Source organism: Sphaerodactylus townsendi, linkage group LG10 (genome assembly GCF_021028975.2).
Source record: "Sphaerodactylus townsendi isolate TG3544 linkage group LG10, MPM_Stown_v2.3, whole genome shotgun sequence".
In the NCBI taxonomy this organism is placed as follows: Eukaryota; Metazoa; Chordata; class Lepidosauria; order Squamata; family Sphaerodactylidae; genus Sphaerodactylus; species Sphaerodactylus townsendi.
This window is the reverse complement of record NC_059434.1, coordinates 19491623-19515662: the sequence shown is the minus strand read 5'-3', so window position 1 is coordinate 19515662 and position 24040 is coordinate 19491623. Positions and strand designations below refer to the sequence as shown.

Sequence of the window (24040 nt, the reverse complement as noted above, 5' to 3'; positions counted from 1 at the left end):
GGGGGGGTTGAACCCGAGGAAAAAAAAAACCCTTACCTACGTCCTTGCTTATGTCTGTAATTTCTCTACCTCTTAGTTATTTAAATTGTACTTTGTGTTCCTTTCACTTTGATGACCAGACCTCACAGCTCTCTCTCAATGGCTGTCTAATAAGACCACGTGGGAATCTAGCTTTCTTGTGATTGCTTATTAGCAGGCCAAAGCCGTGTGTTGTTATAAGCTTCTTTTAATATAGGTTACTAATAATGCCGAAAACTCTCCTGTTAGAGGATAATCCTAGGCATTACAATTTGCGAGAGTTGGTGATGGAATGGAGACGAGATCCCTTACGTTAGGTCCTGCTGTCGTGTTCAGAGCTGTATTTTGCTACCGACGAATTCTCACTTAAAAGCCTCAGTGTTGCCTGGTTGACTTTTCCCTAGAATCTCTGCACTTTGTAGAAACACATTCATAGAAAGCCCAAGACTTTATGCTTCAGTTTCAAAAACTGTTTTCCTTAAACAGCAGTGGGACTGCGTTATGTTGGGTTGTGTCTTCGTTCAGCCAATAAAAAATGTCGTGGGAAGGAAATATTTGCAGCATTCTTTTCAAGGAGCTTGTGGGTGACATAACTCCGCAGAGGGTTCAGTGGAGATTAACTAAAGCTTACTAGATGAATATTCATAAAAGGCACTATATTTAGTTGAGGATTAATTTGCCCAACACGCTAGCAAAGCGAGTGCTGAGCTCTGGATTTCGAGGCCATCTGGGTGCTGTAGGTAGAGTGGAAATGGAGCATTTCTCAACATAACAAATGTTTGCTAACAAGGGCATCTATATTCTATTCAAGGCTATTTCTACGCAGGGATTTTTTCCCATATGGGAAAGAAGGAAGCTCCCACAACACAGGAGAATACCTGCATAACGTCAAGCTCTGAGCATGACATGGCATCCCTGAAGGTTGTATGCTCAGGGGCATAATGCCCATTGGGCAAAGTTGGCAGTTTCCCAGGGCGCCCCCCCTTGTGGTTGGTGCCAAAAATGCAGGGTTCATTTGTGGGTTTTTTTGGTATTTTAGTGGGTTTCCATTTTTGGCCTGCAGGGGGTGCAGTTTTTAGGCTAGCAGCACCGAAATTTCAGGCATGTTTCGGGAGACTTTCCTGATGCTATCACCCAGGTTTGGTGAGGTTTGGTTCAGGGAGTCCAAAGATATGGACTCCCAAAGGGGGTGCCCCATCCCCCATTGTTTCCAATGGGAGCTAACAGGAGATGGGGGCTCCACTTTTGAGGGTCGATAACTTTGGACCCCCTGAACCAAACTTCACACCAAACCTGGGAGGTATCATCAGGAGAGTCTCTTACTGATACCACCCAGGTTTTGTGAAGTTTGGTGTAGGAGCTCCAAAGCTATGGACTCCCAAAGATGGTACCCCATCACCCATTGTTTCCAATGGGAGCTAATAGAAGATGGGGGCTACACCTTTGAGGGTCCATAACTTTGGAGCCCCTGAACCAAACAGGGTATATTATATTATCTCTGTCAATACCTTTTAACTCAGTGCAACTTACATTCAGTTCTTGTCCTATTATTAGTTTCTTGTTGATATCTCTGAAACCTGTCCATAATTAGTGCTCGGTAGGACTTGGCAAAGGCGGTTGTTGCCAGAGATTGGCATGGTATTTAACCTTTTGCTTAGGGAGTTGTTAATGGCTTCCAGGCTCAGGGCTCAGATGTGATGCATATGACTTGTGATTTCTATTCCTGTGACTTCTGTTGCTTTTAAACTTAACTTGAACATAAACATAACAAACAGCTAAAACTTCTGCCTCCATCTTCTTTTGTCTTTGACTCTTTATTTTCCCCAAGCCTCTCTGTATAGAAACCAAACCTGTGCTACATTGGCTTTATTTGTCAAGAATGCTGTCTGAGACCTGCAGTGTTGTACCGGGCCTAAATGGGGCCCAGGGTCATGACCGCTTCCCCTGCGCTCTCCTGCCCAGCTCCTTGTGTTCCCGTCCCACTTACGGGAGCCAACAGGGAGACTGGGGGAGGGCGAGGCTCGGACAGGGCGGCTTGGATGGGCACCATGGCAGCAGGCCAGCTCCTGGGCCAACCTGCACTGCGGCCCCTGAGCCCCAGTCCCTGAGCCCCGCCCCCTGGCCTCCCTGCAGGCTGGTTCCTACCCTCCCTTGGGGAGGGTATTAGCTGGCCTGCAGAAAGCCCAGGGGGCGGGGTTCAGCAGTATGTGCCCAGGGGCATGGGATATCCCATGTCCCCATCCGGGGGAAGGCGGTATAAAAATCCAATAATGAATAAATAAATAAATAATAATTAACGGTACACCACTGGAGATCTGATGCTAGTTAGTTGACAGCTAGCCGTTACTTCCGGGACAGTGTGGTATGGAGAAAAGCTTGAGAATTGCTAGAGCTTTATTTTAGCCTGACCCTAATACTAATGATAAACCTGTTAAGATTGTGCAGTGAGTTGTGACAGTAACCAAGAGTTCCTCTGAGTTTGTGCTGAATACTTGAAGATTGGCTGTACTTGTGAGGTCAGAAAGTGTGAATTTCAGGGAGGCCTAAAAGAGAGGAGTTCATTAAAAATTGTCTATAGGTGATCTTGTATCTTGAGATATGAAGCCTTCTTTCAACTCCCATGGTGGTTCTGCTGCAGGAAAGACCATACAAGATAGAGGAAGTATCCCTAGGCTAGAGGAAGGCTTCCCAGCTTGCTGAGCAAAGTGTAAGATCTTGGCCAGTAATTATAATTTGCATGGTAGGAAGAACTCTAGCATTTTTTTAAAAAAATCTGATTTTAAAAAGAACCTATTAACTTCAGGATCAAAATTAAGTCTATTATAAACAACACCTTGGGGAAAATGGTTAGAGAGTCTCAATTTTCCATTCAATTAGTGCTCTTAAGTTTTATTATACAGCAGGGGGTGAAGTGTTCTGTCTCCAAGGAATCCTGTCCAGATCTGCAGAAGAAGTTCTGTGCATCTGCTGTAGAGCACCAAGGAATTGCAAAGGATTCTGGGAAAGATCTAGGATGAGCGTCCCAACAAGGCAGTGTTGACCCTCGCAATCGCGTAGTTTGTGCTGAGAGCTTTCACAGCCGGCTGTCATTTGTTCCACTGGATATTTTAATATCTGTTTCGAGTCGTTCACAAATACTGTGTTTAAATCTGTGCAAGTGCCCCTTTTTATTCTGCGCCCTGGAAAGGATATGGGATCTTATTTTGTCCGGAACTTTCTAAAACAGTATTCATACTGGTATTTTTAAATCTGTACTCTACTAATAAGGAGCTTTTAGCACCGAAAGAGAGGGGCTACTCCAAAAGTCATCTTTGGCCTTGGTTTTAACAGGCAAAACATGCTCATGTGATTCTGATGGTCTCCACGGAAACCACAGCTGTAATCTTCACCCTTTACAAGTGTTGAGGGATTGTTTGTGATAGTTAATACCTATCCAGTGGAGAAACACAATTGTCTTTTGTTTCTTTTAATGTCATCCCCTGTTATATTTGTAGTTCAAAGATGACTGTCAAGTTAAGTGATGTCTTTAGGTTCTTAATTTCTGTGTCATCACTGAATAATGCATGTGTAGCTCTAGGATTTGAGGTCATAGTTTCAAGACTCGAGGCATTGAGATAACTTTGGTTTAAAATGTTACAAACCATGGCTGCCCTGGTTATATGTCAAGCATTTAAACTGGCCAGATTTCACCCTCTAACAGCGTTTTTGCTTGGCAAAAACCCTGTTACAGGGTGAAATCTGGCCAGTTTAAGTGCTTGACATATAGCTAGGATAGTTGTGGCATGTAACATCTTCTGAGCATGTTGAACATTTACCTTCATCTGTTCCATACTCTCTTTTTTTAAAATAAATTTTTACTGTATCATTTGAATATTCCATTTTATATTAACACTCTTCTTCATTCGTTTTCAAACAATACATTTTCCCCTTTTCCCCCTCCCCCCTGTTTTTTCTTCATAGTTTTATCAAACAAACAGCAGTAAGTTCATTCTTTGTAATCTCTTCTCCCATATCTCCTCATTGATTCCAGCTTCTTTCATCCAGTCCGCATATATTGTCCATATCTTCAAAATTTCACTCCGTTTATCTTGCCGCAGTTTCTTTTTTTTTGTTATTGTTTCGAAAATGTCCAGTGTCGCTTGTTCCCAGATGTATTCCAACCATTTCTGGATTGTCCATTTTTTCTTTTCTTTCCAGCCTAAAGCTATTGTTGCATGTGCTGCTTTGATCATTATTTTATACATATAGCTATATTTTTTTTATCTACCCTTCTATCCTCCATTACACCCGTGAACATTAAATCATTATTTATCCCAATATTAATCTTCACCAGATTCTCGATATATAACATTACGGTTGTCCAAAATTTTTTTCACTTCTATACATTCCGTCCTGTTCCATACTCCCTGTCACTGCAGTGTAATGGCCTTCAAAATCAATTCATGACAAAGCTTGCTATTTGAGAGGGTTTGGCATTGGAAAGCGGTGAACATCATTTTATAGGAAACCTTGTTGTTAGCTTTCTGAACTGAGGAGCGGGTCTCAATAGGTGTTGGTGACTTCATTTGTTCCCTTGCTTCACAGTTTTCAAATGGCTGGCCTTTTGCTAAGCTTCAAGTACTTTCACAGAACCTGGCCCCCTATGTGTACATCCCAGGAAATAGGGCTAGGAACTGACCTATTGTGCATGGGTCCCGGTAGCGATGGAAAATACTGTCAAGTCAAAACCAACTGATGATGACCCTGTAGGGTTTTCGAGGCAAGAGACATTGCGAGGTGGTTTGCCATTGCCTTCTCCTGTGTAACAACCCTGGATTTCCTTGGTGGTCTCTCATCCAAATACTAACCGGGGCTAATCCTGTTTAGCTTCCAAATTGTTATGAGATTGGGCTGGCGTGGCCCATTTGGGTGAGGACACTTTTTTGATAGTCTTTTAGAATAATTGCTAGGGGTATGTTTGATTTATGTTCCATCACCCCAGCACAGACATCAGTATTGTGCCTTACAGATGTGAATTGGACCGATGTGGAAGAAACAGAGCCACAGACTTATTAAACATCCACATAGTTTGGCCAATGACAGTCAGAGGTTGAGAGCCCAGCCTACAGGAGACTGGTATGAAGAAGTGTTCTGCACAAATCAATTACTGCTCCCTTGCCAATGTGGGTTTCTTTTTGCATTGCAGAAATACGTTGTCTTGGTATTGGATGGCTCTCAACCCTCCCTCATGGGGTCCAAATTCCCAAAGACCTCAATAATGGTTAATAAGGGAGATCTTTTCTTGAAGTTCTGTGTGCCTACTAGGGAAATAACTCAAACAAGAAATATTTGTTTATTGCTCAACTAGGCATTGTGGTTGTGGTAACGCTTATAGTGTCAGAACCCCGTACCAAATTTCTCCAAAATTGCAAACAGAAGGAGGCAAACCTTTACCTCTGGAACTACCCAGGAATCTTAGTAAACATTCTTTCCCTCTTCTTTTTTTAGCTTTTCTTTTTACTTTTTTTAAGGCAATAATTTATGATTAATTACAATAATATCAATTACATATCACTTTGCATTGTTGCACATAAGTTATCTCATTATTCCTTACAACAACCCTGTAAGGTGTGTCAACTTCAGTGTTTCCATATTGCATCACAGTTGCTGGGCTGGGGCTGTTGACTGCTATTTTGAGATGGTGGCCTGCTTAGGACATTTGTGGTCCACTCCTATGCAGAGTTATTTTAGTCTGTGGTTAACAGGGGTTGAATCCAGACTCATTTTTTCCACTGACGGAAGGCAGTTCTATCAGTAAAATGAAACTTTTCAAACTGCCCCCTTCTACAGAAACCTAAACATCTTCTTGAAATGCTGCTCCTGAGGGATGGGAAACCATTTCTGGATTCTACTGTGGGTTGAAGTGGGAAGGAAGGGTAGCAGAAGAGATTCGTCCTGTTGACAGAAGTGAATCCCATTGATGGAAACTGAACTTTGGATCCCGCACACTGAGTTTAAACTAGAGTAAATCTGTAAAGGATTGCACTTATATTGCTTAAGCAGCTAGCAAGTAACATCAAGTTTGAAATGAGGTTGATCCATCCCCTCAGCTGTACCCTTCTACCCATTCTTGGGATCTTGATTTTTAAATTAATTTGATTTTAAATATTTGTATCCCACCTTAGTCATTACTGAAAGCGACTTACGCTGTTGGTAAAAATATGGCCTCAAAGAATTCAACAACAATAGCTAAAATCAGCCCTGTAAAAAATTAAGCCATGGATTACAACAATTTTTTTTAAAAAATCAGGCTAATTGAAAAACACTTAAAAGTATGTGCTTGTTTTTTTCCTGGGAAAATGTGCAAAGAAAAGACACCTCCCAACGTGTAACGTCACTATCCTGTGGTCAGAAAAATCTGTTTCCTCTGTTGTGAAAACAAATGCTGTGAAGACTGATGAATACCACTTTCTCTCTGAGAAATGGTCTGCCATTTAGACACTTTCAGTGGCCAGTTCTCAGTTCATTATGGAAAAGAGCATATGCCAGCCCCTTTCGAGTTGTTATCTTGGCCCTTTGTCTCTCCAGATGTTAAGCAGGCTGACTTTCACTTTCTTCCCACTCTTTCACTTTTCATTCGAGTCCTAATAATGGGGCATCTGTTAGTCCCCTCTGTTTTGACCACTCCTTGAGAAGGGGGCGTGTGTAAATGGGTGCTCTGAACAGCAGATTTAAATAGGTGCTCTGAACAGAAGTGTTAACAGAAGGCCACGATAAACAGAAGTGTCTGTTTATCATGGCCTTGTTGAGGTAACAGAAAAGCTAAGGAAAAATATCTGGGGGGGTTCACTAGACTTGGAACCAGTACCATCTTCAATGGTGTATCACAGAGAGAAGTCTCTGTATGAAACACAGTATTAGTCTCTGTATATAAGTCTCAGTGTATAACATACTTCTCTCTGTGATACACCTCTGAAGATGCCAACCACAGATGCAGGCGAAACGTTAGGAACAAGATCGACCAGACCACAGCCATACAGCCTGGAAAACCCACAACAACCAAAAGTAATGGGCCTTATAATAAATAGCAAACCAACTAATATAAAAGAAAAATGTGTTGTATGATTACGCAGAAATACTCCAAAATATAAAGATCCTCCCAATATTCCAACAATGTGCTGTACTTATCTGTAGTTTATCTTCACAAGATTATATCAGGATATTAATCAAGTGGACTCTTAGTCCATCATTCTTACCTCATATTTGTCTGCGCTTCAACATAATATCCATTTTGGCAAACACCTGAATCAGGAATAATTGCTAGTATGTTTTCTGTTGTGTTTGCTAACTTGCAGGACAGTTGACTTGTTCTTTCTGTCAACTACAGATATTTCTGTGACGTTTAAGAGTTAAAAGAGCAGCTGTCTAAATTTCAGCTTCTGCATTTTTTTTAAAAAGTGAACAAATCAAACATGACATCAAGGAACACACATGCAGCTATCTGTGCTCTGGGGGTTTCCCCCCTCTGTGTATAAGTTTCGATGTTGAGACTAAACACACTGATTGAAATTCAGATTCGTCAAAATTAAAATCAGTCCGTCCCTTTCTTTGCACACACTGTTGCAAGGGAACAGTTCTGTGTACTTGGGAGTGGTTCCATGTAAAATTTTGCAGAGCTGAGTAAATATATACAAAGGCACTGTCCTGGATAAGCATATATGAAGGTGCCTTTACTGACTCCTACTGTTGTATGCTGTCAGTACAGTCTGTCGGCATGATTCTCCAAGATCCCAGGCTGAGAGGTATAATATTTGTGCTGAGATTGTATAACTCAGTGATGGCGAATCTATGGCACAGGTGCCAGAGGTGGCACTCGGAGCCCTCTCTGTGGGCACGCGCACACAGAGTTCATCATGTGGGGGGCGGAAAATCACCCGCCCACACACACACACATCTAGGCTAACCTGGGCCTCTGTGCACACCGCAGTGAGCAGGGAGGACTCAGCTGGCGGGCCTGGTGCCTGTGCTCTGGGTGGCTGCTGCCCGACCGGGGGGGGGGGCGCACAGAGGAGGCAGAGATGCTAGAGAGGCACAGAGTGGTCCGTGCGGGACTTGCTGGAGTGTACAGCAGGCTGGCCCCTGCTCAAGCCAGTGGGGTGGAGGAAGAGGGAGCCAACCGTTTTTTCTAAACTAAAATCTCAGCACTCAGGTTAAATTGCCGGGTTGGCACTTTGCAATAAATAAGTGGGGTTTGGGTTGCAATTTGGGCACTCTGTCTCAAAAAGGTTTGCCATCACTGGTATAACTGAAGGTGGTGGGAGATGAATTGAGGACCTCTCCTTATTGACCTCAAACTGGGCTGCTTGGCAGTATGCCTGACCATAGCATCCCCCCTCCTCCCGAACCACACTCTTTTGTACTTTTCTCATCCGGCAAACAATTCCCCTCCAAACTGTGGGTCACCTGTGGAAGGATATGCTATGTGTGAGACCTCTGACTGGATCTACCTACAGGATGTGATAGACATTTACAGTAATCTTTAAAATATGTAGCAGTCATGAGAAGGGCTTCAATTCAAAAGGGTGATCCAACATTGGAGCAAGATTTTTTCCTTTCAGCCTTTCTTCCTGTTCTCCTTTTCCAGCAACAAAGGAAGGGCAGCGCTCTTCTCTCTTTCACACTCAAAAAGATGGATGCTTCTGTATCTGCCTGTTTTCCTAACAGCAGCTGGTGTGGGAGGAAATCCCCTTGTAGCCGCCTTTCAACATTAAAGAACGTTTTTGGGAAATCCCATTAACTATGTCCCACATAATACATGGGTTTGGAGAACAGCCTGAATACAAGTGGCTCAGATTGAAGGTGAGCATTTAGTTTTCTGGTGCTGCAGGAAGCGAGTAATTTTTTCCTTTTAAAGATAAGTGTCACTTTATACCTTTGGCGTAAGGACGCCCACTTCATCCGATGGAGCATGGGGAAATCATTGCACGAAGCTTGAAAGCTTCAAAATACCACGCAGATATTCACCAATAAGATAAAATAAAATGATGCTCTCTTATCTTTATGGTCACAAATTCAGCGAATAATAAACTACAAAAGGGGAGAATTTCTCTCCCCACCCCTACTTCTGCCACCACCATCAAGAGCTGAGAAATTTGGCCTTGCACAGAAACTTTTACCCAAGATATTTAAATATTTTAAAAATCTGGTTTGATTGTCTGCAGTTTGATTCTGCCCATGTTTGTATCCACTACAGCCGTGGTGGCGAGGAAGTATCCTAAGCACTTCTAGATGTTCATGGACTTGAGCATTCCATGCCCTACACCAGCATGGGCCAATTTAGCCCATGCTGCTGGCGAAGGCTGGATGGGAAGTGTGTGTAGTCCATGAATATCTGGAGTGCCATTGGTTCGCCACCACTGTACTACAGGAACAAAAGTTTTGGGAGTTGGGAAAAGATGGCGCATAGCACCCAGCTAAGATTTCTACTTAGGGATGACATGATCCCACAGAATTTAAAGAAATTCAGTGCTGAGATGCACTGATTTAATAACTTTGTCTAAACCCACTCCTCAGTCACAATGTCTAAACCCAACCTTCACTGAATATCGTTTGGCTCTGTGGCATCTGAGATCCTTTTTCTCCAAGGGAGCCGGTCATTAAAGATGTGTTTAATGAATGGGGGTTGGACTTGATGGCCCTTGGGGTCTCTTCCAACTCTATGGTTCTATGTCCTCCCAGGCTTTTTCAGCTGCGGTGTTGGCCAGTTGTGAAACTCTTCTGGACGTTGTGAGGAAAGCCTCAGAAGGATTTGGGGCAGGCAACGAAGGATTACAGGGAATCGCACACTGGTGTTTTGTTGATGGATGACATTATTGACTCTTGATCGTTTATGGTTTCAAATTTTTGGTTTCCTGCTGTGGGCAGGCCTTTGTACTTCATCGCTGTCAGTAGGAAAAGTGGGACAGAACTATTTTAATAAATTTTAAAACTCAATGTTATATAACCAGTATCCAAAACTGCAGTTTTATTCTTCCTCTCCCTTCTTTCTTGTAAATGCATGATGTAACGAAACGTTCTGTTTTCCCACTCCACAATTAGCTGCCAATAAAATGGGGGGAAGGGAAACCTTGAAGCGACATCCATGAAGTGACAGCCATGGGATTCCTCAACATTACAGGGACAAGAAGGAAAAGAGGCAAGGGGAACGGCTGCTGTATTGAGCTGCAGTCCTGCAAATCTTATAATATCCACTTCCAGCCTTGGCAAATTCCCTGCTGCAGAGAGTCAGTGGCTGCCTTCCAACTAACTGCAGCTCTTGTGTTGAAAGGAGTCTGCCTTTTGACTTGCTGCTACTGCATTCTGATTTGCATTAGGAAATTCTGATGCAAGATGTGAGGTAGTTTCGTCAGGGTTTCCTAAGAATTAATGAGACTTCAGAACTCCCTTACATCCTGTACAATTTTGAACAGTTATTTTCTTAAAATAATAAACTAAAAAAGGGGAGAATTAATACCAGTGCAGTTTGCAAATAAAGCTTTGGGGAGTGTCTCTCAAGCTATCCTTTCTCACATAGGAGTAAGTGTAAAATACAGGGTTGCCAACCTCCCGGTAGTGGCTGGAGAAGTGCAGGGATCTCAGCCCATTGGGCAAGGTGGGCAGCTGCCCAGGGCATCATCTTGTGGGGGGGCACCGGCTAAAAAATGCAGGGTTTGTTTTGGCATTTTGTAGTGGTTTTCTGTTTTTGGCCTGCAGGGGGGCGCTGTTTTTAGGCTAGCGGCACCAACATTTCAGCGTATCATCAGGAGACTGTCCTAATGCTCCTCCCCAAGTTTGGTGCAGTTTGGTTTAGGGGGCCCAAAGTTATGGACCCTCAAAAGGGTATCATTAGGGCAGTCTCCAGATGATACCCTGAAAATTTACAGTTAACCAATATATCCAAAAATGCGCCCCTGCAAGAACATCCCAGAAATTTGCCCAAGAATCTTTGTCCTGCATTGAGTTTTCTGCATTGCTGTCAATGGGGGTCGCAAGCTGTGTGTGGGGGGGACATTTCTGAAGGCACAGTCTCAAAACTTTCAGGGTCTCATCAGGAGACTGTCCTAATGATAATCAGCCTAGATTTCTGGTGCGAAGTTTCTGGGTCAGGGCCAAAGTTATGGACTCCTCAAAGGGATTGCGCCCCCACTTAATCCCCCCCATCCCTTTCCAATGGGAGCTAAGGAGATGGGGCTACCCTTTTGAGGGTCCATAACTCATGTATACTGCTATATACAGTCTTTCTGTCTGCGTTTTGAATGTACTCCTGATTTGTAATTCATAAATGTCTGGTAACGCTCTAGAGCCTATTTTAAATGCCTCCAATAAGGAGTTTATGTTGTTGTTGTTGTTGGGTCCATAACTTTGTCCCCACTGAACCAAATTGCACCAAACTTGGGAGGTAGCAAAAGGAGCACAAGTCTCCCCTTGGATGACACACTATGAAATTTTGGGTGGCTGCATATGTCTAAGAAATGCATTCCTGTGACAGGCAAATCTCTCCAATTACCTGGTGCAAAAAAAGTAATGGTCGTGGTGGGTGGTCAGCCCATGGGGAGGGCATCTAACTCAGGTTTTGCCTTAGGGTTTCCAGTTTCTTCTGCCTCCTCATGCTAGCTGTCTCTTCTCAGGGTAACCGACCCGATCCGGTTTCTGTGGAGGAAATGGTTTCTTTGGGAAGTGGACTGTATGGCATTATACCCCATTGAAGTCCTCCCCAGACTTCATCACCCAAATCTTCAGGCATTTCCCAGTCTGGAGCTAATAAAATGGGATACTTGATGGAAAAGAAAGCCTCTCTCTGACATGGTAGATTTCCATGTACTGGGAATATTTTCCTATGGAGGAGCATTCCCTTTTACAAGCAGCATTTGGTACAGTCCAGGTGTTGCTTTATCACCTCAGTGAGAACTTGGCCTGTGATGTAGTGATAGGTGAATGACAATGATGGGATATCACCAACTTTTCCACTGGTGACCAAAAGAGTATGGCGTCCCCTTTGAGCATCAGAATGTCTGTACAGAGGATCATGGGGAATCGGGGCAATAGTAAGAAAGGAAATTGAATCCAGAGAAGTTTTTTTCAGTGGCTTCTTATAGATTTATAGCACAACACAAATATTACCCATAAGACAGACATATCAAAATTGGAGTTGAACGTTTGTCAAGCAACATTAGTTGGGCAGCAACCAGCGTTTGACTTTACTGAGCCCTGTCTAATTTTGGCTGGACTCCAACCCAGTGCGGATGAAAGATGCTGCCTCTGACAGAGAAAATAAATGTTGTGGTAAACAGGAGGCGTGTGGGCACAACAGAGTCTCTGGAAAGCCTGGGCTCTGTGGTCTGAGCGGGCACAAAATGGGGACAAACAAGAATGTTGAAAGTTCTGTATGCTGACATAAAAGACCCTGGTGGGTGGCACTGAATGGCTGAGGGTCACTGTTGTATGCATATAACTTTAAAGCACATACATTCACCTCACAAGGCGTTTGATACAGTCCCCCAGGTTTGGACAGTATAGGTCAGAATTTTTTTCTCAGTGAGAGGCTTACAACTGCCATCTGCCTAATAATGTCCCAGTGTCTGAGGAAGCTCTCTGTTCAAATATATGTAACTTATTGTATATATATGTAACTTATATACGTAACTTATTGTATCTTATTGTTGTATACTGCCCAGAGCCCAATATATAATCATTGGGGGTGGGCAGTATATTAAATCTAATAAATAAACAAACAAGCAAGCAAGCAAGCACAAGTGGTTTCTGTTTGTTTTGAATTTTTTAATGGTCAGGAGCTCATGGGAAAGAGCCATACTCCCAAATTCCCCTCGATAGGTTTTCCAGGTTCTCCTCCTAGAACCAGGGGGCATTCATTGAAAATGCTGGGTGTTTGGTGTTTGGAATACGCTGCCACAGGAGGTGGTGATGGCCACTAACCTGGATAGCTTTAAAAAGGGCTTGGACAGATTTATGGAGGAGAAGTCGACTCTATGGCTACTCAATCTTAGAATCCCTCCTTGATCTGAGATTGCAAATGCATTAGCAGACCAGGTGCTTAGGGCAACAACAGCAGAAGGCCATTTCTTTCACATCCTGCACATGAGCTCCCAAAGGCACCTGGTGGGCCACTGCGAGTAGCGGAGTGCTGGACTAGATGGACTCTGGTCTGATCCAGCAGGCTCATTCTTATGTTCTTATGTTCTTATGTTCTCCTTCCCACCAGACACTGGCAGGAGATGGGGGTGTGTATAGGACTGCCAGATCTGAGAAACTCCTGAATATTTGGAAACTGAACCAGGGAAGGATGGAGACCTCAATGGGCCACAATGCCGTAGAGGCCACCCTCCAGAGGATCCATTTTCTCCAGGGAAACTGATCTCTGTCGTCTGGTGATGAGTTGTAATTCCAGGGAATCGCATCCCTACCCCTGAGGAGAATCGTGGAGCTTGGTGGGAGTAGTGCTGGAAGGGCTCCTTAGTGACATTCCCAGAAATCTTAGCCTGCTTTTGCTGGCAACAGATAATAGTAAAATGTGTTCCATGATTTGAGTGGATTTCCTTGAAACGTTGCTGAGATATGAAGATATTCTTATTTCCCACAGATTCCCTTGCCTTTTTGCCTCTTGTATTACTAACCTGTCAGAACAGCTGAAATGTACGCATAGCTGACATTTTTACTATATCTTTTGTCAAATTGACTGTGTAGTATTTCAAGAAAAGGGGAAAAAAATAGGGCCCTTGAGCTCCGTATTGCTTTTGGCTTAGCATGCACTTTTTCACCACACAAAGGACTAATAAAAAGGTACTAGAGCTTTATCTGATTTCTGACCCAATATATAATCATTGATATTTCTTGGCAGGTTTCTCAGTGGTGATTGTAAATATTTTACTGGCAAGTGGCCTATACTTTATTTTGCCAGTCAATGTCTTGTCCAAGGTAATCAGAACAACATTAAAAAGGTCATAAAAGCTGTCTGTAGTTTCCTTTTTAGACGTGTTTGAATGAATGAATGAATAAAGTTCTGTTTTATTCTAGGAGAAAGCTTTATAAAAATTGCAGAGCAGCTCAGACCAGCAATTAGATGGAAAGGAAATTTTCTGTGCTAGAATTTCCAGCATTATGCATGCATTTTCTTTTTCTGTGGCAACGGTTTCTGTTTCTTTCTTTGGAGCAAGTAGAATGAAAATAAATAAATGAATAAATAACCAACTAAATTAGCCATGCCCAACCAATCAAAAACTCTGGGGTGCTGTGTGGTTTCCGGGCTGTGTGGCCGTGTTCTAGCAGCATTCTCTCCTGACGTTTTGCCTGCATCTGTGGCTGGCATCTTCACGGCCATTCAGCCCGGAAACCACACAGCACCCCAGTGATTGCGGCCGTGAAAGCCTTCGACAATACCTTAAATCAAAAACTCATTTTTTTAGGTTCCAGGTGAAGAACCAGGTGGGTGAAAGGGGAGGCATTCCACAATTGGTACACCCCAACTGAAAAGGCCTGCTTCTTGCAGAAGTTCACCTTGTTTCTACTACAGGTGGAGGAGGAAACAGGACCTTATATCTCAGTGATGGCGAACCTATGGCACGGGTGCCAGAGGTGGCACTCGGAGCCCTCTCTGTGGAGCCTGCACTTTTTTAGAGTTCATTGTAATGAAGTGAGGAAAAATCACACACACACCACACACATATCTGCGGCTGGCCTGGGCACAGTGGAAGCACAACGCGATCTGCCTTGCAGGTGAGCAGGGAGGACTTGGCTGACGGACCTGGTGCCTGTGCTCCGGGTGGTTGCTGCCCGGGGGGGGGGGTGCAGAGGAGGCAGAGATGCTTGAGGGGCACAGAGCGGTGCGCTTGGGACTTGCTGGAGGCTAGAGCAGGTTGGCCCCCCCTCACTTGAGAGGGTGTGAGGAGAGGGTGGGGAGCCCTACGTTTTTTTTTTTTCTAAAACTAACCCTCAGCATTGAGGTTAGAATTGCAAGTTGGCACTTTGCGATAAATAGAGTGGGGTTTGGGTTGCAATTCTTGGGCTTTTCGGTCTCAAAAGGTTAAACCATCACTGTTTATCTTTTAATGGAGTAGGGCAGGAATTATCTAGTAAATGTGGTAGTTCAGATCTTCAAATGAAGGCTTGGTCCCAGGTCTTTAAAGTTCAAAACCAACAAAGTATTTTATGCAGAAGTTCTCCCCTCACTTTTCTGGGGAAGCCGCAGCAGAACACACATGTAAGAGAACGCTTCAAAATATGGCAGGTGGCATTTCAACCATGTTGATCGGATTGCACATGAAACTGATTTAAGTAAGCTAAGCTACCATTCATTTCCTTCTGTAAGACATTATTCCAGCATTGCATCATAGCCCCTGCATATGCAGTTGTAGATTATTGGCAGTCAAAAATAATCACTGGAGAGTGAGAACAGCCTCCTGTTTTATTGCTATCAGTTAGATGTAGAAAGGAAAGTCTCGAGCCCCTGGGAAAACTTGCTGCATATGAAGTGGAAGATGAGAGTCTCTTGGGTGCATCTGCATGAGCAAGAAGTCCTTGTTTGTACTGTTTTGTGGCTGTAGCAGCAGGAGCACCAGTGCTTTCTGGGCAGTGCTGTGATAGTTTAACTCTTGGTAGCTTGCCCTTTGCAAATGGAAATTGGGAGCTATCAAGCACCAAGGAATGTGGCTTACACAACTTTGGGGAGGGAAGAGGAAAAGGCAACTTGAAAACAACGCTCTGTTGTTTATTGGGACTTCCAATTGGGTGATAGACCTGCGCGTTGGCTCCAAGCAGCAGACCTGGACGCTGGCACTGGCTCCAAGAGGTAGACCTGGGTGCCTTGCCGCCTCTATTCCAAGGAGTAGACCTGGAAACTGAGGTGAACAGGCAGAAAAATTAAGATTTTTGCCCCAGGCTCCATTTTTTTCTAGATACGCCTCTGGTTTGTAGTCTGCCTAGAACAGGGGTAGGGAACCTGCGGCTCTCCAGATGTTCAGGAACTACAATTCCCATCAGCCTCTGTCAGCATGTGCCACTGGCCATGATGGTGGGGGGCTGATGGGAGTAATAATTCCTGGCTATCTGGAAAACGCAGGTTCCCTACCCCTGGCCTAGAAGACTGATATCTGTCCTGGCCCAAATTCCCTAAAACAGCTACAGTAACCCCTTTATGTTTGTGTTGGTTGAATAAATATATAGATAGAGACAGGCACCTTCTTTATCACTGAGAACCAAATGCTGAAACTAATGGTGCACTGCTTTCCGGAGGTGCATTCTCAAGTTGCCGCTTTAATTTATATATGATGTTCTTGAAAGCAGAAATATTTTTCACCTTTCCATTCAGTTACAGTTATTGCTTTCAATAAGTTGAATCCATGAAATCCAGTGTTTAAACAACCTTGACCAAAATAAGAAAACCAGTTGAAAAGAAATGTTAATTTGTATAGTTCCATCTTTTGCTTCTCTAACATGTTTACCATCATACTCATTGTCCATGAAGGCTAGAAACCTCTTTTGAAAATGAAAGCTGAATCAAGTTGCCAATTCCAACTTGAGAAACTCCTGGAGGTTTGGGGGTGTGGTCTGGAGAATGCAGGGTTTGAGGAGGGGAGAGGGCTAGGATGTCTAGGATGGTAACTCCAAAGCAGGCGGGGGGAGGGAAGAGCCAGGGTGCCCGCTCCCCACTGGATCGCTCCCCCCACCGCCTCCCAGTTCCCCGCAGCAGCCCCAGCCTTTGGCTGCTCTGGCATTTCCTTGCTTGCAAGCAAGGATTGCTTAAGCAGTCTTTGGAGCGTTGTCCTTTTAAGAAGATCATAGAGACACCCTGCCCGAGTGACAGAAGCTTCCTGAAACCAGCTGCCTGGAGCTTACAGGAAGGAAAAGATGAGTAAGTGAGGGAGGGAGGCAGCACAGACTGGAAACGAATTGGCTTCGCGTATAAGGTTGAGGAGGAGCTTTTTGTAAAAAAATGTGCTGAAAAAGTCAACTTATACATGAGTATATATGGTAAGTAAATTCATGACCGAAATAAAAATCCACTCAACCAAAGAAATATTGTCTGGTCAAAGTGAAATTCTCTATCTGGGACCAGTGTCTGTATGGCATGCATACAATACAGTACAATAAACCTTTATTGGCATGCGTACCATTTAAAACTGGTACTGCATTCCATAGCTCTCTTGCTGTAGCTTCATCCACTGTGAATTTCCCTCTGACAGTTTAAGCAGTATCTAATAATTCTTTTTTAATAGAGATTATAGGTTTTGTTCTGGCGCATTGCCTGCATGTTGTGACCAAAAATACGTGTGATGTGGGATTTCGTTCTTCCTTTATTGTGTTACTTTTGTTTGAATGTATCAAGAGAACATAAAGAACAAACTGATATTTGTCATGAATTGTTGCCCGTAGGTGTAGAAACTCCTTATTCTCTGAAATATTTGTACCAGGATATAGGTTTGAATCCAAGCAGCTTTTCCATTGGTGATGAAAGGAAAATGGTGTCTCCTTCACGCACACACGCACACGCTGGGGATCAAGGGGGCTTTCATTGACACAAGCCCTGTGGGATGACCGCTGTGGCAAAGAGGGGAGCTGGAAGAAATGGGGCGGGGGGGGGGAGGCTTGCTGGATACAACCCATGAACTGGCTAATATTGTTACAGTTTTCACTGTAGTGAGAAAATAACGTTGACTATTTCTTCTGCCAAGATCTATGGTGATTTGGACAAATTACTATTGTTTACATTCCTATAGAGTGCAGGCTCAGCATCCTGATTGGGTGATTCCCAGCTCATTTCTCAGGAGGCAGGGCTTAAGTTTGATGTCACTTCTGTAGATGGGTTGGGCACAATCTCTTTGGCCCCAATATTGTTCCCTGCCTCAGGACAGGAGGTCAGGTCTCTTAGGAGCCCTCTCCAAGCCCAACTAGAATTTCCTACAAAGGCACCCGCTTTCCTTCCTTGTGTCTTCCTATTGCCAGTCTCTTTTCCCTTGTTTGTTAGCCCACAGCCTCTCACTTAAAGGAGCAGATTTAACTGGGCCCTCTTCACAGTGGCTTCTGCCTCCTTCTCCCCCCCCCCCCAATCGACACCTTTGCCAAGTCCGGCCCGAGGAGGGCACACGCAGAGCCCTCCACCCAGCAGGGCCAGCATAGCGTGGATCTCACCCAGCACCACTCTGTAGCCCTGCACCACCCACCACAAGGGGGGAAGAAAAAATGCGCTTATTAAGCAGCCACATAAAGAAGTATGTGAAAGCCAAGCAGAAACAAGCGAAGTGGCGATATGCGGCAAAGAAGCAAGCCTTGACATCGCAGATGTTGCTCCCATAAAACGCTTCAGCGCCGCCGGAGAAAACGCTTGATCCTCCGCCTTCCCCAAGGAGCACTCCACCGTCTCGATCCGGGGACGAGGATGCGCCCAGCTCCCATCCAGCCCCCCGCCGCTCCCCCCCACGCACTGTGACCAGGGCAGAGAGAGCGTTCCGGCTCTCTTCTCTGGAGGAGAGAGGGCTGAGGAAAGGCCTCTGGCTCGAGGGAAGGCAACTCAGCTCCGGAATGCTGATACAAGCCGGTCTAACTTGAAGGGCTCCAGCCACCTCCCACAGGCAAGATCGGGATGAGAGGGAGGGGATCCCTCTACCACCCCATCTCTTTTGATGATATGAATACTTGGGCCAATTCTTCCCCTGCATTTTAATGAAAGCCTCTTTAACAAACACATTAGACAGTGAAATGTCTCTAGTGACAGAAAAAAAGGAAATCCCAAGCGGAGGGAGCGTCACAGATCTCACCACAGAGATGAACATAGGAGACATGTGGGTCCAGTTCTGACTCTAGGATCCAACAGTCCCATTTCCTCCACGTCCTTTACAGGGACCCATAACCTACCAGAAGAGAGTAGTAGTGATGGAGAAATGTAGTTCTTCCTTGGATCCATTTCTCTGAGAGGAGAGGATACCAGTGTAGAGACTCCAATGAGCAATTACCAAAGATTCTTTAAACAGGAAAATCTGGCACTTATGATGGCTAAAGCCATCTCCAGCTTTGGAACTCCACGATACCTGAGATGCAGAAGAACCATCCACTTCTTCCGGTTAAAAGCCCGTTAAAGGCGTGCCTCCCAAAGGGAGAAAAGGAAATCTTTTCCTCAAATAGAGGGAACCCTACGTGTGCTCTTCCTCTCCCAAAACTTTGCACAGAAAATCAAGAGGGAGTGGACCCATTTAGATATCAATAAAAAGCTATCCCTCACTACTGAAGAAAATGGCAATGTGCTGCCGGATATGTCCAAGCCATGATTCAAACTCTCCCTCTAGTTGGCAGCTTCCTGTAGGTGGCCTCTACAATCCAGGGGGGGCCTAACATAGTTACCAAGGACGGTACAAAGGCACCTTAAAGGCATGGCCGACCCGAGGGAGGCGTCACCATAAAGGGTTACATGACAAGATTAGCCCTTTCCACCAGAGTCTTGGCCCTCCTCAGCCACCACTAGGCGGGGCCGCCCATGCGTTTGGGCCGCCGCATTCTGGGGAGATAATTCCCGGCTGGAACATAGAGGCATCAGGAGAGGGCAATAATGGAAAGGATATTGTGGCTGTCTCATACTGGGCAGATTCTACCTTTGGCGCCTCCTGTGAAGTCCTCTAGAGCCTTGCCCTAGAGGTAGTTGTCAGAGAGCAAAGCCTGGCTCGTGCATGGCAAGCAGATTTCCAATCTAAACGAATTAGAGTGTCCACCTACTTGACTATCGTAGGGGCACGCTTATTTATTTAGAGCTAGATGCAGTCCTAATTGAATCTAAAGGGAATAAGAAGTCCATGCCCTAGGTATGTCAGGCCCTGAAGACAGGGTTCATCCCCAAACCATACACCACGCGTTCAGGTTCACAAAGAACACACACTAGAGCCCCCCCTAGGGATGGAAAAAAGATGGACTTCCTCCAACACTTTCCGTGAGATGAAACAACAATAATTACAGCAGTAATAACTCTTCCTTCGCATTTACCTCCAACTACAGACAGGTAGAGAGTAGGAAAACCTTTCCAACCAGATCGATTCACCTGTGCCGTAGACTATCCAGATCTTCCAGATTCCGGCCAGTCTGCAGCACTTCTTGGAACTTACATATGCGGTAGGGAAATCACGTCGACCCGCTGGATCTCCTGGAGAGGTGGTCTCCACAGCTCACCTAATGGGGACCTCCTACATCCCAGAACTCCACCAGCTTCCAAACCTTCCGGTGCACACGCTAATCCAACAAAGGGCGCTCAGAACACAGCAGGAGCCATCCATACCTCCCTCAAAATCCAAGGCCATAGAGCCAATTTGAGCTTGGAGCGTGGATCAGGAATATACTTCCCATTTCTTTACATGCTAAAGAGGAGCGGGGACATGGCGAAGCCATCTTAAACCCTTGATGCAGTAAGCAGACACATTAGCTTGCTTAATGCGTTTCAAAATGCAGACTCCTGAGATCCGCGGTAGAGAACCTCCTCGACCGGGGACTTCCTCACCTCTCTGGATCTCACCCGGGCGTGCACTTCCACATCCCCCGCGCCGTCCGGCACCCGATCCTTTCTGAGGATTCACGCTGATAGGGAAGAAACAACACTTCAATACAAAGCTCTCCCGGACAAGCCACCTCGCCCGATGTGTTCGGGCAAAGAGTCTCTCCACCGGCTCCCTATCATGCAGCGCCTCCGGGGAACAAACCATCCCACGTCCACCCTTACCTGGACAACATCTTAATCCGATCAAGGAGTCCCAGGGAAAGAGCGAAGGCGGACCTGTACAAGGTCAGTCAGACTGTCTCAATGCGCGCATGGTTTTTTCTTAGCTAAACTTGCAGAAAAGTTCCACCGTTCCCTCTACGCCTTGCTAGGACACGCACCAGACCAGTAATAGACCTGCGTCTGAACACTCTCTTCATCCCTCACGCCATGGAGCTCCTCAAGATCCAAGCGTCTGACAGTGGCCATCCTTTCAGCCAAAACAGTTTCTCTTCTTCCAATAGAAGCCAAACTGATGGGACTCTTCATATCGATCCTTAGATGTCCATCCTTTGCAATGGGGCCCGTCTCCGCGCCAGAACCTCTTCAGAGAAGTTCCTGCTTTTGACCTTTACCAAGGCCTCATCATGCAGAAGGCCAAATAAAAATGCTATCGATTCCTCCAGACCTCCCGAGCAGCGCTAAGGTGCTGTGGTCAGCACCTCAAGAACCTTCTTGCGGGCAAGGTCTACTCTACTGCGAGAACCAGAATACAAAATCTTCACCCGATGCCAGCTCTCTCAGAGGTTGGGAGCACACCTCGAAAGACAACCTCGCCCAGGGCACGTGGACTCCCCACTCAGTCCAAGCAAACTCCCTATCAACCTTCTAGAGAGAGATGAGGCGCAGCAACCCTGGCTTCTCCTTCCCTTCGCCCCCCCCCTCATCCGGGGGGGCGACACGTCTTACTGAGGCAGGGCCAAATGTGGCGACCCAAGCCTACACATCGTAAGCAATCGAGGGAGGGTCTCGATCCCACGTCGTCTCTACCAGGAGTCCCCTCCACATCCCTCAACTGGGCAGAATCCAACCTCAGCTCCACTCTCCATAGAACACATCAAGGGGAACCCTAAATGTCCTTCAGGCCGACTGGCTAAAACCAAGCAGACCAGGCAGGTCAAAATGGAAGCGGAGTGGATGCTGCACCCTTCAATCTCTTCCAACTGATCATCCAGCGATTCGAGACTCCAGAGGTCGATCTCTTCTCCTCAGAAAAAAGAACCACCAACTGCCAGCCGTTCCTCACCAGATATTACCTTATCACCCTGGCAGCGGCAACAGGCCGCATTGACCTCTCGCTTGGCCTCAGACTCTTCTTTATGCCTTCCCTCCCTTTCCCATCATCCCCAAACTCCTGGGAAAATCTGGAGGGAGAAGGCAGAGGAGTCATACTGAAGTAGGCTCCCTTGAGTTTGGCGAGAGGCGACCATGGTTTTTTCTTTCCATTCTGCAACTCTCAAGCCAACCACCTCTTTCTGCTCCCAGCACCTCCAAACAATGCTGTCTCTCAGGGACCCGACGGTCTATCCCAGATCCCAGCTGGTTTGGCTTAACAGCGATGGTACTTGAGGCAGCCTTTAAAAAAAAAGAAAAGTTACTCCAAAGAAGTGTAATGGACACCATGAGTGGCCTCAAGTAAGCCCCTCCACCCCTACGCATCTATGACTCTTCATGGGAAAACATTAGGTCATTGAACGATGGGCCAGAGTCCAACAATACAGATGGGCCAGTATCCCCCCAGGTAGCCCAGGTTCTAGCATTCCTTCAGGGGGGGGGCTTGAGAGGGCCCCTCAGAGCGCCAACACTCAAGAGACAGATATCTCTTTAGCTAATAGCGGCGGTCTGGGCGGCACTACAAGGGGTATAACCTCAAAGCCATTCAAAACATATCGACATAGTGCTCAACTTTACTAAAAGGAGTTGTAAGCCAAAACAGCCATGCCAGTACTTCCCCGCTTTTCCGTCATGGGAAAACTGAACTTAGTCCTGAATGCACTTCACCATTCCCCTTGAAATCCAATCCAATCGGGTTCGTCCGATGAAGCTCCTTGTGAAACTAATTTTCTTAGTAAGCCATCACACTCTACCCAGAATTTCCGAACTAAGGAGACCCTCATCGATAAAACTCTCAACTGTGTGTGTTCCACAAAAGAAACAGAATTGGTGATGCGCCCTAAGACTCCAAGCTTATTCATACTCTTCAAAAAAAGTTGAAACTTCTCCATTCCATCCTAAAAACAAGAAATCGAAGTGCTCCCCACTTTCTTCCCTTCACCAAAACACCCCAAAAGGAAATTCTGTAGCACACCTGCCTTAGATGTGGGAGGGCTCCTAAAAGCTTACATCATTACGCGCACTTACGGAACATATCAGAAGAGAACAGAATCGCTTCTAATTAATGTGTCCGCACCTAACCTGGGGAGCACAAATGTCTGCCACGCTGCTATCAGCACAGCAATCAGAATCTTGCATTGTACTTAGGAAACATACAGATCGGTAAACATACCCATACCTCCAGGAATCACAGCACATTCTCCACGAGGAAGCGTGCAGCTAATGCAGCACTTAGGCGAGAGCCTTCATACCAGTGGAGGACATATGTAAAAGCAGCTACTTGGTCCTCCATCACAACATTCATTAAAACACTACGGAAGGCTACAGTCACTGGCTGGACAGCGAGGCCGCTCTTTGGTCACAGGGAGTCCTAGAGCATATTTTTTGGTGAATAATCCCCACCCCTATAGGGGGACACTGCTTTCGGGGAGGGTCCCAATCAGGATGTGCCTCCGAGCCTGCGCCCCAGGAGAGCGGTCCCACTGGTAGAGGCTTACCTAATTCTGAGGGGGGGCCTTCTCTCCTGAAGCAGAGGCCTTCGAGAACATCCTGGCCCTCCCAAAATATTCACCAATTCCTCCACATGGGACTCAATAACCTGCCGTTACCCTAATCTAACAGAGCATCCTGGACTAGTTAGTCCCCCAAACTTGGGTCCAATCCTCAACCCTTCTAGTTAGGAATACACAGATAAGTCAATTAGACTCATAGTGTTGTACGTTAGACACCGTTAGTGTCTAGTTCCTTCAATTGTTACCCTATGTTATGATTTGTTGCTTCCTGTTGCTATATTCCGTGTGTTGTGCAGATTTCTCTCTCTCTCTACTCCTACGTTACTCGCCTACTGGGCCCAAAGGGGGGTGCCCAACTCCATCTACAGGAAGTGACATCAAGCACCCAGTCCTGCCTCCTGAGAATGGGTTAGGAAGTACGCCCAATCAGGATACCCTCAAATTAAGCCCCATGGGAGGAGAAGGCCCTCCCCCTCAGAATTAGAATCTACCAGTGGACCGGTCCCAGTCTCCCAGCTGCCAAATGAGAAGGCAAATGAGTTATCTTAGTGAGTTGTTATGAGCATGAGCAACGCAATGACTGTAAAACTCAAATCTTGGGTGCAATACAGTTGTTATATAACACAAACGTGGT

General features: G+C 45.5%; 1 protein-coding gene across 1 annotated transcript in view; it reads left to right on the top strand.

Moving 5' to 3' along the window:
• LOC125440310 (amyloid beta precursor protein binding family B member 2-like) overlaps positions 1-24040 on the top strand; it is a 150131-nt gene that overhangs the window by 57786 nt on the left and 68305 nt on the right. The window lies entirely within an intron of this gene.